Here is a 15,297-nt window from a genome sequence, read left to right as displayed (position 1 = left end):
CACTGAAGTCCCTCACCTGGACATGTAGGAGAAAGGAGTCCCTCTCTTTGGGGGAAAAATTCTATTTTAGGATGGTCAAAGAGATGTTAGAAATGGAGATGAACTTACCATCTCATCCTTCTCCAAGAAGAAAGTCAATATTAATGATGGTCATGTACCTTTGGGCAGAATGACTTTAAGGAGAGGTGGTCTGGCCCTTATGAGGAGGTCAAAAGATCCCAATTCTGAGTGAGCTTGTATACCTAAAAGAAAACTTATAAGTTACCCCCAGAACCACCAGGAAGAATCATATATTCTCTTGGCTGACTAGGAGAAGACACCTGTGCCAGGGACTGGACAGCAAGATTCTAGTTATAAGGGATCTTAAAGATCATTTAATCTAATCTCATTTCACAGGACATGGGATGAAGACTCAAAAAAGGGAAGTAATGTAAGGTCACTCAGGAAGACTTAAGATTTGAACTCGGATCTTCCAAATCTACTTTCTTTCCACTATACCTTGCTCCAAGCAAACAGACAAGACGATTGGGAAGTGCTAGTCTGAGCTCTCCTGAAAGATTATCATTGACTGAATCTGAAGGGAAGTTCTGTTCAGATCTAGAACATCAAGGAGAATCATAAATACCCCTTGGACAGGAGGACAGAAGACATTGGTCCATACTGACATAACTGTAGGAGGTGGGTCCCTTTGATGCACATAATCCTCTCATACGAGAATTGAATACTAAATAATGGTATCCATTTAATAATGTTATCTCTTACACTACAAGAAAATTGTTAATCTAGAGATAGAAGGGACCTCATTTTACAGATGAGGAAATAAAACTCTAGAGAGATCAAGTGATAAATTCAAGGTCATGAAGGTAGTCGGTGTCAGAAAGATTTGAACTCTGGTCTTTTAACTCCAGAACCAGTGGAAACACTAAGGTCATAATTTTTTACAAAAGCAGAACAAACAACCCAGAAAGGATAGAAATAATTTTCATAGATGTAAGAAAGTCTAGGTTATTAGAGAGGTTCAGCCAAAGTTTTTAGACAATCAAAACTCAACAAAATCTTAATAGAAGCCATATTAATTATGATAGCCCTCCTCCTTGTATTTTCTAGAAATGTTGCAAGTTTAATGACTTTCTAATCATCAATTTTCTTAGACATGCAATGAGTTAGTGAAATATAAGCTTTTTATTTGTCATAGGAAGAGAGGACCATAAAATCAAAAACTCATCATATAAAATGGGGAATATATCTGAGAGATTCACTTAAACATTCCTTTGCTCTGGTTTAAGCAAATCCATTAAATGAAAAACTAAATAACACTGAGCAAAGCATTAAGCATAAACATGAATATTGACTCATGAGCTCTTTGCTCTTCATGGACTATTTGAAGCTCTATGCCAATTCTGAAACACAGCTTAATACAATACTGAAAATAATCAAGAACTTTAATGATGAAGTACAAATGGAGCTCTCTGTGGTTGACTGCCAATCAATACAAATGATGGAAGGATAACATTCGGTGATAAATTCATTCACTATCAGTCAAGATGAAATGATTTAAAATCTAGTGGGACTAGAAACCCCAAAAGACAGAGGTTTCTAATAGTTGAGAAGTATGAATCATACAAAATTCTAGAAAGTCTAAGAAAAATGTAATGCATATATAAGAAAAAATATTAGTTTATATGTATAGAAAACAAAGTTAATGAAGAAGGTGTGAAAATTTCATCTAACACTACCATGAGTTGTTGATGGTAAAATACATGCATCCCTTGAGTGCTTTGATAGAAGGTCCCTAGGTATAAAGTGAATAACTGACATCAACAATATATGCAATTTTTAAACTGAAAAATTAGTAAAATATTTCTTCAGTAATTGGTCCAGTGGGAAGAGGTGTTCTGGATAATTCACCTGACTGTTATGAATCTCAGTTTCCTCATGTGTAAAATGGAAATAATAATCCCTTTGTTCATCTAACTTTTGGAGTTGTTTGGGAGAAACAAATTTGTAGACCTTAAAGTGTTTTATTAAAACTCCCTCCCTTCTACACCATATTGCCTCACATAAAGTTCTGCTGATTAAATCTAATCCAACCCAGAAAAACAAGATTCTATATATTCCAAGGTCATTTCATCTTTGCCTCTAACACTTCCTGACAAGGAGTATGATTTTATTGAAAACTTAAGACTGGGGCAGCTAGGTGGCACAGTGGATAGAGCACCAGCCCTGGAGTCAGGAGTACCTGGGTTCAAATCCGGTCTCAGACACTTAATAATTACCTAGCTGTGTGGCCTTGGGCAAGCCACTTTACCCCATTGCCTTGCAAAAATCTAAAAAGAAAAAAAAAGAAGGGCAGGACTATGGAGATGCCCGCTTTAGATCCTCTACTTAAATGTTAATCTGGCTAGAATTCAAAGTTAAAGAGAGATAGAATCTTTACCAAGTTCTCAGGGCAAGAGTCCTGTCTTCAAACTTCAAAGAAGTTTATATCCAAAAGAGTTATAGTTCTTTGGATAGAAGTTATTTATCAGAAGATAGGGCCTAAAGTATAATGGAAATATCCCACAGAAGGTTATTATAATACACTTAGCTAATAAGCCCCATTCTGGTATGAATTTTCTACTTTGAAGATGTGATTTACTTGAGTTGAAAAATGCAGAGTTGATTTCTTTCCTGATGTCTATCGAGGTAGGTGGCATATTATATTGAGTACTAGTCTACTTGGAACGCTTATTAGTTGTGTGACTTGTGACAAGTCAATTAAAATGTCAGTCTCAGTTTCCTTATTTATAAATGGGAAGGAATGGTACTACTTACCTCAGGAGGTTGTAGGGAGAATCAAATGAGATTACAAACAGTGACCCAAGAATTTTGATATAGTTTTAAGATTTAATAGTTTAAGGCTACACTAAGGGTTTTGAAATTTCTTGTCTTTGTAAAACATTTTGCCAACCTTAAAAAGTACTATAGTAATATTAACTATTATAAATATCTCCTGGATTCCAGTCTCACATACACCCTTTCTTTATCTCCACTTGGATGATTCAAAGGTATCTCAAATTCAATATGTGCAAAATGAACCTAGAAAAAGAAAACCTGAACCTTGTCTTCTCTTTCCTCAATTAAACTTCTAGGATCATAGATTTAGAGTTGAATTCTCATTTTACAAATTAAGGTGCAAGTAAAATGACTTGCCAAGGCTCACACAGATGATTAATATCTGAGTTATTCTCTTACTTTTAGTCTGCATTCTATCCTCAATATTATGCTGCCTCTTTTTTTATGCCAATGGAAACATTTTTTGTCATCACTTCAAAATATTGGAGTACTGAACTTTATAATTTGGGGTAGCATTCAATATGGAATTTTTCTTGGAGGTTAAAATCACTTTCAGAACCAATATATTGTCATTTTGTTTGTTGTTTTAGGTTTTTGCAAGGAAATGGGGTTAAGTGACTTGCCTAAGGCCACATAGGTAGGTAATTATTAATTGTCTGAGGATAGATTTGAACTCAATTCCTCCCAACTCCAGGGCTGGTGCTCTATCCACTGTGCCACCTAGCCTCCCCCCCTTTTTTTTATCAAGACAAAATAACTTGCCCAAGGTCACACAGCTAGTATCAAGTGTCTGAGACTAAATTTAAACTCAAGTCATCCTGAATCCCAAGTCACTGCTCTATCCACTGCATTATGTCTTTAAAAAAATATTCTGTGCTTCACTATTGTCTGACCATATCTGGAGTACTGTGAACATTTTTAGATGACACAGTTTTTAGAAGCAACATTGAAAATCTAGAAAGTATTCAGAGAAGGACAAGCAAAAGATAGAGAAATCAGTAGCTTATAGACTGAAGAAACTGGTTGGGAATGTTCAACCTGAAGAAAGACTAGAAATACAGACCTATTCCATAATAAAGCTTATTATCCAATTCGGAAGCATTTTCAGACATAAATGTTATATATGGTGGTTTTAAAGACCAACACACAAATGTCTATTTAATGAATAACCTAATGAAATGTAGAACTCTACAAATAGTTATTCAGAACCTAGTCACCATGTATAACCATATTTCTATGAAAATGCAATTCCAATTCAAATTTTGGTTACTAGCATGATATTCTCTGCCCCTTTCTGTGGGGACAAGAGCTCCTCCTCCCCCACTTTCCCCATCTCATTGCCAAGAAGTGGAGACATTAGTGATGCCTCCAGTTAGCTAAAGAAAGAATCCCAGCAGGGTAGGAATTATTTAGGGCAAAAATTCTAGGGATGGGACTCTGGAATGATCTCCAAGGAGTTGAGTAGTGAAGATAGAACTGTGGACAGTAGGGATCAAATAGAGAAATCTGTCTTCAAAGCTATTGGAGATTGCCTAGCAATTCTCTGTCTCAAACACACACTCAAAATCACTTAAAATACCATCAGGCCAAAGTTGAACTCTGGGAGGATGTCATCTTTTATGAGAGTTAGTCTAGTGTACTGGAAAGAAGACTAAAATGGGATATAGGAGGAAGAGAAGAGGGAAGGGGGGAGGAATGCATGTTTGTTCATTGAAAAAAGAATATTTAAATTAGAAGTCTCTTGACTTTAAGAGTTGGGTTCATGCAAAAGAAGGTGGCTTAGCCTTTAGCAGACCTAAAATTATATTATAAAGGATCAGTGATCAAAACTGTCTGGTATTGACTAAGAAATACAGTGGTGGAACAGTGGAATAGAGTAGGTGCAAGAGCAAGAAATGATTATAGTAATCTGCTGTTTGATAAATCCAAAGAATCCAGAAATTGGGATAAAAACTCTCTCTTCGATAAAAATTGTTGGGAAAATTGAAAGTTAGTATGGAAGAGACTTAAATTAGACCAACACCTCACACCCTATACCAAGATAAGATCAAAATGGATACAATATTTAGAAAAAACAATATCATAAGCAAACTAGAAGATCAAGGAGTAGTTTACCTGTAGATCTATGACCAAGGAAGAGATGGAGAATATCACTAAAAACAAACTAGATAATTTTGATTTCATTAAATTAAAAAGCTTTTGCACAGACAAAACCCACTGTATCCAAGATCAAAAGAAATGTAGTAAATTGGGAAACAATTTTTACAACTAGTATTTCTGACAAAGGATTCATTTCCCAAAATTCCACAGAACTGAGTCAAATTTTCAAAAAAACAAGTCATTCCCCAATTGACAAATATTCAAAGGCAATTTACAGATGAGGAAATCAATCCATAGTCATATGAAAAATTGCTCTAAACCATTACTTACTAGAGAAATGCAAATTAAAGCATTTCTGAGGTACCACCTCACAACTCTCAGACTGGCCAATATAACTAGAAAGGACAATGATCAATGTTGGAAGGTAGGTGGGAAATCTGGGACACTAATACATTGTTGGTGGAGCTGTGAACTCATCCAACCTTTCTGGAGAGCAGTTTGGAATTACATCAGGAGGGCACAACAAAAATGTGCATACCCTTTGATCCAGCAATACCACTACTGGGTCTATACCCTGAAGAGGTGATGAAAAAGGGTAAAAACATCACTTGTACAAAAATATTCATAGGATCCCTGTTTATGGTAGCAAACAATTGGAAATTAAGTGAATGTCCATCAGTTGTGGAATGGCTTAACAAACTGTGATACATGGAACAAGGAATAGAAATTCAGGGAAGCATGGAAGGATTTGCATGAAGTGATGTTGAGTGAGATGAACAGAACCAGAAAAACACTGTACACCCTAATAGCAACATGGGGGTGATGATCAAACTTGATGAACTTGCTCAATCCACCAGTGCAACAATCAGGGACAATTTGGGGTTATCTGCCCTGGAAAATACCATCTGTATCCAGAAAAAGAATTGTGGAGTTTAAACCAAAGACTAGTCTCTTTAATTAAGAAAAAACCCCATTATCTTATTATGCAATTTTTCTTTCTTATAGACTTTATTTTTTATTTTTATGATTTCTCTCTCATCACATTCAACTTAGATCAGTGTATACCATGGAAACAAGGTAAAGATTAACAGACTACCTTCTGTGGGGGTGGGGGGAGGGAAGAAAGATTAGGGGAAAATTGTAAAACTCAAAATAAATAAAATCTTTCTTATAAAAAAGGGTTATATTCAAATTCTACTTGCAGCAATTGCTAGCTGAATGCCCAAAGGAAAATCATCTAATCCAATTGAGACTCATTTCCTCAACTGGAAAAAGGAAAAAGAGGAGGGGGATGAGGAAACAGGAGTTACCTGAGTCTCAAATGAGATGATGGATGAAAATATTGCTTTGTTGGTTTTCATTAGTCCAGGGAACTCTTGGGTAAATTATCTTCTTTTCAACTCATAGTTTTAGAGTCACCAAGAACATTGACTCACCACTTAGATGTAACAGAAACAGTACCTAAACCTGGGGCTTCTGGACTTTGAAGTCATCTCTCTATCCATTGTACTATACTACCTCTCCCACACACAGTCATTTTCTTTCAGTGCCTATCATGTATTCAGCGCTATAAACTTCCAATAGGGATCATTTAGATGACAGAATTGTAATGAACCTTCAGATCATAGATCACAGATCTAGAGTTGAAGGATACCTAGAGATCAACTAATCCAAATGCTTCATTTTATAGACAAGCAAACTAAGATCCAGTGAGGCTAGGCAACATATATGAGGTCACACAAATAGTAAGAAAAAAACAGAGACTCCAACTCAGGTCTTTTGAATCTGGAACCAATATTTTGTCATCTCTACCAGGTGGGCAGATAGGATGGAAAAAATAAAGAAAAAATACTCTGTGATACACACAATATAATAATGGAATAATCCTACCATGACCACTTCACCACATCTAGACATTTGAAGCAAAACAAATGTATATATTTTGCTTTCCAATTTCCTTACATTCCACTCACACATAAACAAGAGTCAAATGCTCATCTTCACTTCCTATGAACTTTCCCAGGTGTTACCTTTGCAAACAAGTTTCCTGGACCTCTTCACTGATTCTCAATTTTTACCATAGTTGTATTCTTCCCATTGTATGCCAATTACTCCGATTACTCAGACTCATCCCATTATGGCTTCCTAACTGCTCAGTAAATCTACCTCCTCTAAACCACAAAAAAGAAATTATTAACAGAACTTGTGCAAAATGGGGGCCACTGACTACCTTGTTAAGACTGTTCATAGTTCCTGTAACCTCTTGACTTATGTCATTAGTTCTTTCCTTTGGTTTTCCAGAATTGAGTTCTTAGCCAATTCTCTTTGCTTGGTTGTTGTATATATTCTAAATGCAATTCAATTTGTTTCTTCCCAAAAGAAGGATGGCTTATATTTTGAAACAAACAAACTGAAGGAAAATATCTCCTATCATGGTTGGGAGAGGGTTATTTGCTATGACTAGGTCCTCAAGTGAGAAGCAATTGAAGTGTAGTGGACATAAAACTGACCCTGGAGTCAGAAAGTTGATATCCTGCCTTTGACACTTCCTGGCAGGGAGAAGCAAATTGCTTCATCTCTCAGTACATTAAACATCTCTTTAAAACAATAAATTATTGATTGGTAAAGGAAGTTCCCTCAAAGGTGGAGTCCTCTGCCAATAAAATCATAGGACCAGTTTAAAAAATATATTTTATGATTAATTGTCCAGGTCCTTTGGGGAAAAAAAGTAATTTAGCATTAAATAGCATGAATGGTACATACAGTTTTGAAGGAAATGAGTAGTTAAATTAGATTTGACCACCAAAAAGTTGGAATCCTTATAATTGATTTACATCTGTAAAGAAAGTGATCTGAATTGGCTGCCCTCTAGGGCACCTTCCAGATAAAAATTTATGATATTATGAGTTGATATTTGGCCTCAGTTTCCTCACAAATTATGCTTTATTTATCTTACAGATCAGTTCAATTTAGCAAACATTGTGAGACACTGTGCTAGAAGCTCATAAAGACAAAAACTAAACCAATCCCTGCCCCTGATTGCATACAATCTTCTATGAGGGATGAGAATCAAAGGAAAGATGAAGTCTGTACACAGAAGAAAATATTGACAACTAGGAAAACTTTTTGCAAGGATTAAATCAGAGTTGAAACTAGAAAGAAGATAAAAATTTTGAAAAGGGAAGGCAAAGAGGATAGACACTCCAATCATAGAGTTCAGTTTGTAGGAGCATCCATAGATGACAGATGTCACTTAATGATGGAGATCATAGAGTAATTAGAAGGAAGTAATGTGGAATACTTCTGGAAAAGCCAGATTGTAAAGGATCTTAAATGCTAGACTGAGGAATTTGAATTTTATTATAGAAGACTATTGAGCAAGAAAGTGACATAGTTAGAACCATGTCTTGGGAAAGTTATTTTGGCAGCTTCAGTAGGACAGAGATGATTTTAACCAAAGTCATACTGAGCTGAACTTTGATCAGAGCCTTTAATTTCAAATCAAATATTCTGTCCAGTGTGCTGTTCTTATACCCAAATTTTTTTCTTTTACATTTCAGCAATTAGGTCAGTGACCAGCACATAGCAGGTTTTTAATAAATGTTAACTAATTGACTAATTGCTTCTGCTTTAACTCTAGAAGCTTGATTATAATGACTTATAATCAAAAAATTTTTCTCTGTACCTACCAAGCTCAAATTTCTTTACAAAATGCCAAACCTATTTTTCACCCTCCCATGCTCTCTCCCTCTGAAAAATCAAACTCCTTTACAACAAAAAAGGCATAGTCAAATACAACAAATTCTCACATTGTCCATATTGAAAAATGTATGCTTTCTTCTTCATATTAATTCATCACTCTATATTAGAGTTCTTAAATCTTTCAAAACTGTTTGTTTTTACAAAGTTAGAGTTAAATTAGAAATTATACTTCTGGCTCTGCTTCCTTTAATCTGCGTCAATACATACAAGCCTTCCTATGTTTCTCTGGATTCCATATAGTCATTTTTAGAATACAACATTATTCTATTGCATTGATATGTCATAATTTTTTTTACCATTCTGCAAAGTGATAGGCATCCCTTAAGTTTCCAATCTTTGTTAATCTAAAACAAGTGCTGCTATGAATAGTTTTGTACATCTTGAACCTTTTCTTCTTTAATATTTTTCACTTATGAGTCTAACAATGATATCACTGGATTAAAGAGTATGCACAGTTGAGTAATTTTTTGAAGTGTATTCTAAATCTCTTTCAGAATGACTGGACTACTTCATAACACCATCAATACTGTAGCAACACAAACACAGAGTCTCAGCATTCATTATATCTCTAACTTCCAGAGTGATCCCTTTTCTCCATCTAATATTTACATTCATAACTTTTCTTTACATTCATTCTCCACCTACTCCCAACCACATTGGGCACCTAGGGATCAGGGAGAAAATTAAAGTCATGTGCCATTGAGACTTTTGAATTAACCAAAGGAATTCCAATTTGTAAGGCTGAGCACCTAATAAATACTGAATAAGGGACTTGTTGATTACAAGAATGGTTTTTAGAAGATATCATCACAAGGACTTTGTTAGTCAATGAGATGTGATCTTGGCCCAGCTAAGATATACCTATCTTTAAGGAAAAATTCATACAAATAAAAAAGAATGAATTAAAGCAGAAGAATATAAGTCAGAAGATAACTTTGTCTCTCCAAACACCAGTCAGTCAAATTGGATGAAATCCTCTAAACAAACACAAGTTTCTATAAAAATTCTTTGATAGGGATATTTTATTAGAAAGACACATATCCTGGAAATCTATGCATAGTTTTATGTTTTCCAAAATTATGCTTCTTCCTTCTGTAGTCATATGGACTCAGGAAATACTAACTCTGAGGAATACAACACTTTATGTTTCATTATACATAAAAACTCTAACATTCAAGACTTTTCCAAGATTTCAAAGCAACAGTCAACAGAAAATAGCTTGAAAAAGGCAAGAGACTTCCACATTTTCTCCTCTTCCCAACAGAATTCATTTCAAGACTTTCACTCTTTATTTATCATACCTGAGTTGCTCTAAAATCTGTCCCAGATCACCTGTTTACCATACATTCCATGCTAGAACTAGGATTTGATTCAGAGGCATTCAGAACTCATCAAAGATGAAACTGTTGTTCAAACACTTTGGGGTCAACACAAAATCGAAATTATATTTTGCCAACCAAGCACTTTCTTCCCTTGGTTTGTATTTTTTTTTCAGGGTAATTTAATTCAAATGTTTTTGATTCACTGTGGTTAATAATTAAAATGCTATTTTGCAAGATCTGATTGATAGGCAAGAAGATTCATAAGCCTTTGTCTTTGTCTCCTTAAACCTGTTTTCAAAAAAACACAATGTTCTGATATGCCAAGTGCATACAAGCCCCACTATCATATCCAAATCTAGAATTCGAGTTCAGCTCATAATACTGTAAGCCATTATTGTTGAAAGAGGTCTCATCTTGTCCAGTCATCTTATTTCCTTCATTCTTTTGCTCTAAAGCCAGAACCCTTCTGCCAAAGGCATTGCTTCTTTCCAGGCAATCCAGCTAGACTCAGACTTTACTTATAGGAAAAAGAAGCAAAGACACAATTTCATCCTAACACAATTTGCAAATTTCAAGTCCAGGTGTGATCTTCATACTTCTAACTTAGATGAAATTGTGCTCTGGTAAAGGAAAACAAAGCAAAAACCAAAATGAAACAAAGAAAATCTTGCTCCACTAAATTTTATAGTATTTGGGCTTTTTTCTTTCTTTTTTTTAAAATTCTAATAATATGGTTACACAGATAATTCAAATGGTCAATGGAAGCATTTATCTGGAAAATTCACATTTAAAAAGAAATTGATGTTAGTGAAGGGTATTACCTTGATTGATTGGTTATGAAAATTTAGCTGTATAATTCACCTTAATGATGCTGACACAGTCTACAGAAAGATCTTGTGTTTTTTTCCTCCTTTCATGCCTTAATGGTCATCAAGTTGTCCATCTCAGAAGACTTGAGCCATTTACTGTAAATCTCTTAAGGGCTGGGGACCATGTGCTTTTTTCAAAATCTCTTGCTTTCACATAATCCCCTTTTAAAGGAAACAGATGGTCTAGATAATTCATGCCTATAATATCATGGAGTTTCAGAAAATGGCATATTTAACACCATGTCTCACCTTCTACTCATCTAGACTACAGGGTGCAAGGACTCTGGTTCAGTTTGAAAATTTATAGTTTAAATAATACATTTTTATTTTTATTTATTTTAGGTTTTTGCAAGGCAAATGGGGTTAAGTGGCTTGCCCAAGGCCACACAGCTAGGTAATTATTAAGTGTCTGAGACCAGATTTGAACCCAGGTACTCCTGACTCCAAGGCCGGTGCTTTATCCACTACGCCACCTAGCCACCCCTAAATAATACATTTTAAAAAACAACTTTTACAGATTTTAATTGATGTTTTTCTACATTTGCCTAAATTTTCCTTAGTTCTATCCCCTTATTCACCTTCATAATAAGTTTTGAAAAGAAAAATTTGAAGAGAGAGAAATTTAGTAAAACCAGTCAATTAGCCCATTAAAATCCACATCCATACTCTATGAATTCTTCTCTCTACCTCTGCAAAGGAGTAAGAAGGGGTATTTAATTGGAGCCTCTCTTGTTCTTTATAACTTTACAACATTATGTACTGTTTTACCGACCTTGTCTTTTCTGTTTCCATTGTCATCATCATCATCTATATCGTTTTCTTGTTTCACATGACATCAGTTATTCCCCATGTACTGTCATTTTGTATAATACAGGAATATTCAATTACTTTTATATGCCATAATTTGGTTTGCCAATTTCCAGTTGATGGGCACTGAAAAAAGTGCTGCTATAAATATTTTGGTATAAGTAAGAATCTTTTTTTTTCATTTATGTCTTCCTTGGAATATAATATCTAGCAGTAATATTTCTGGATTAAAAGATATGAATATTTTAACCACTTTCTTTCAATAAGTCCAAAATGATTTCTAGACTGGTTTTATTAAGTCACAGCTCCACCATTAATACATTAATATGTTTATTTTTCCATAATTGCTCCCACTTTGACTATTCCATCTTTTGCCATCTTTGCTAATTTTCTATAATGAGGCAAAATCTGGTTTGTTTTGATTAGCATTTCTCTTATTATGAGCATTAAAACCCATTTCCATGTAAAATATGAATTACTCAGAAGATCATATTTGACTCATGAAATAAGATATTAAAACACAGCAAAATCAATAAATACAATTCATCAAATATGTGTTATCCTCTTGCTACTTTATACTAAACTATTCTATGTTTATATTTGGAGAAGGTAGATTGGCACAATGGATAGAGTTCTGGGTCTGGAGTCAGTAATAATGAGTTCAAATCTGGTTTCAGACTTTCTTGCTGACTGATCCTGGGCAAGTCACTTATCCTTGTTTGCCTTAGTTTCCTCATCTGTAAAAAGAGTATCTTTGCCTAGAATACTCCAAATGGACTCAACAAGGGTTGGACATGACTGAAATGACTTAATAACAATAAGGTCTGTATTGATTATCCTTATATTTATGCTTCATATATTTAATAAATATTCATTAAGTGAATGAGCTGAAGCATGGAAAACATTTCACTAGCCATGGAAGACTTTGCTATTTTAGTGGATCCATGATCTCTATCATGTGATTCTGTCTCTGGTTTTGAAATCACCACCAGAATAATAGAATATTTTATTTGAAAACTGGACATTGCTTTTTTTTTTGCAAGGCAAGTGGGGTTAAGTGACTTGCCCAAGGCCACACAGCTAGGTAATTATTAAGTATCTGTGGTCGGATTTGAACCCAGGTACTCCTGACTCCAGGGCTGGTGCTCTATCCGCTGCACCACCTAGCTCTTCCTGGATATTGATTTTTGCAGTAGCAAAATAGATATCCATTGATTATGGCAGGGGTGAACTACCTTTTTTCCTGCCAAGGGTCATTTGGAAATTTATAACATCTTCACAGACTATATTTGGTCAAATATTTAATTAATTCACCCTTAAAAAGTCCCTAGATTTATTGAATTTCTAGTCCAACCTATGACTGCCTTAGCAATGCCACACCAAAATGACCTACTAGTCAGAGATTCCCCATCCCAGAACAAGGGAATAGCTTAACAAATTTTGTCATATGAATATAATAAAATATAGCTATGTCATAATAAGTAATATAAATAATATCAAGAAGTTTGGGGAGACAATGTATACAATGACTTCAATAACATAAATGGAAAGCACAATAAATTTGAACTGAAACTAAAATAAACAGAGGCTCTCTCTGTTTCAAGTTTTGATATTGATGATCAAGTTTTTGGCTCCCTCTCTAAGATGGTTAAACAATTTGACAAGGGTTTTATATCTATATCTATGGATATGGATATGGGTTTACAGAAACATATATACATATATGCATATTATATTCATACAAACTATACATACATATATGCAATCATGCAAACATATTTCCATGTTAGCCATGTTGTAAAAGAAGAAACAGAACAAAAGGAAAAAAATATGAAAAACTAAAGTGAAAACAGTAAGCTTTGACCTGTATTCAGACTTTATCAGTTCTTTCTCTGAATGTGGATAGCATTTTACATCATAATTCTCTTGCTATAGTTTTGAATCATTGCTTTGCTAAGAAGGGCTAAGTCAATCATAGTTGATCATCACACAATGTTGCTGTTACTATGTTCAGTGTTCTCTGGTTCTGCTCACTTCTGCCCATTGTCTCATTTGATCTTCACAAGTAGCCTGTGGGATGAATGTCATTATTATTCCCATTTTACAGGTGAAGAACAAACTCAGAGATTTTCTCCCTTACCATCCGTCATACAGTTAACAAGTAACAGAAACAGGCTGCAAGCTCAGAACTCCAGCTCCATACTTTTCCACTAAACATTATATATGAATAGGTTATCCATATTCTTCTTGAGAAAAATTTTTTCATCCCCATACTGCCATGTACTACTACACTAGCTGGTTCATATCTGACATTAGAAAGTATAATGTAGACATTTTAAGGGGCTGAATATAGAAATGTTGGAGTTTGTGTACTTATGTGAATATGATTTTGAATACCTGACTGTCTCTGCTTGTATCTTTTTTTAGGTTTTTGCAAGGCAAATGGGGTTAAGTGGCTTGCCCAAGGCCACACAGCTAGGTAATTATTAAGTGTCTGAGAGCAGATTTGAAACCAGGTATTCTTGACTCCAGGGCCGGTGCTTTATCCAAGGTGCCACTTAGCCACCCCTCTGCTTGTATCTTGATGTGTAACATGAACAATTCCAAAAGCCAGGCATAGAGATGTATACTTCTAATCCCAATTAATTAGGCTGAGACTGGTTATCATTCAATCAAACTTCAGTGTGCTATACCCTTTCTGCCAAGGTCCATTTGCAGGCTATATTTGGTCAAAAATTTAATTAATTTGCCCTTATAAAGCTCTTAGATTCATTGAATTTCTAGTCCAGTCTATGACTGCCACCCTTATAAGGTGGCCAAAAGATATACCCCGCCCTCAAGGAGCTTACAATTTGATGAACTCAGATGTTCTGAACTGCAATGGGTTGAGTTTTTTTTACAATAAGTTCAACATTAATATGAAGAGCTTCGTCAGGATTGAGTATCAGATTGCCTAAGGAGGGGTGAACTGGTCCAAGTGAGAAACAGAGTAGGTCAAGGTTCCCATCTGGATCAGAGCAGACCCATAAATAGCTTCTATACTTCCAACATAGAAAAGACAGAGAAATCTAGTCCTAAAAAATAGTAACAAGAGTCATCATTCCAAGATTACTGTTTCACATCATTCATTTACTTCCTCTTCTCTATTGGTGAAGATGAGTGAAATTGGTTATATTTTGTCTTATGTGGATTTGCTCAGCAGTACATAAAATGGCTTTCTATCTCATATTTTAAACTTCAAAAGGAGAATAACCCACATCTTGTCAGAACTGGACTTTTAAAACCTCCTGGGTAATAAAGGCAACATAGAAGAAATGGTCATTTCTTCCAAGAAAAGCGGTCAAGTACTCTAGAGAACACCAAGTTGACTTCCACAAAACTGCTATCAACACTTAAGAATGAGGCTTATGAAAAAATAAAACATTTTATTAAAACAATAGTAACAACTTTTAGTATAGATACCTCCCAAGCTGTGAACTAACTGGAGGCCAGAAGGAAACTTGTTCACTTACTTGCTCTATACAGTTTTCCTTGGAGAATTCCCCTCTGCCTCTCCCTTCAATCGCCCAGAAATATAACTAACATTTTCTCTACAATCCAGA

The sequence above is a fragment of the Macrotis lagotis genome, chromosome 1, assembly GCF_037893015.1.
Source record: "Macrotis lagotis isolate mMagLag1 chromosome 1, bilby.v1.9.chrom.fasta, whole genome shotgun sequence".
In the NCBI taxonomy this organism is placed as follows: domain Eukaryota; kingdom Metazoa; phylum Chordata; class Mammalia; order Peramelemorphia; family Peramelidae; genus Macrotis; species Macrotis lagotis.
Note: the sequence above shows the minus strand (reverse complement) of the source record.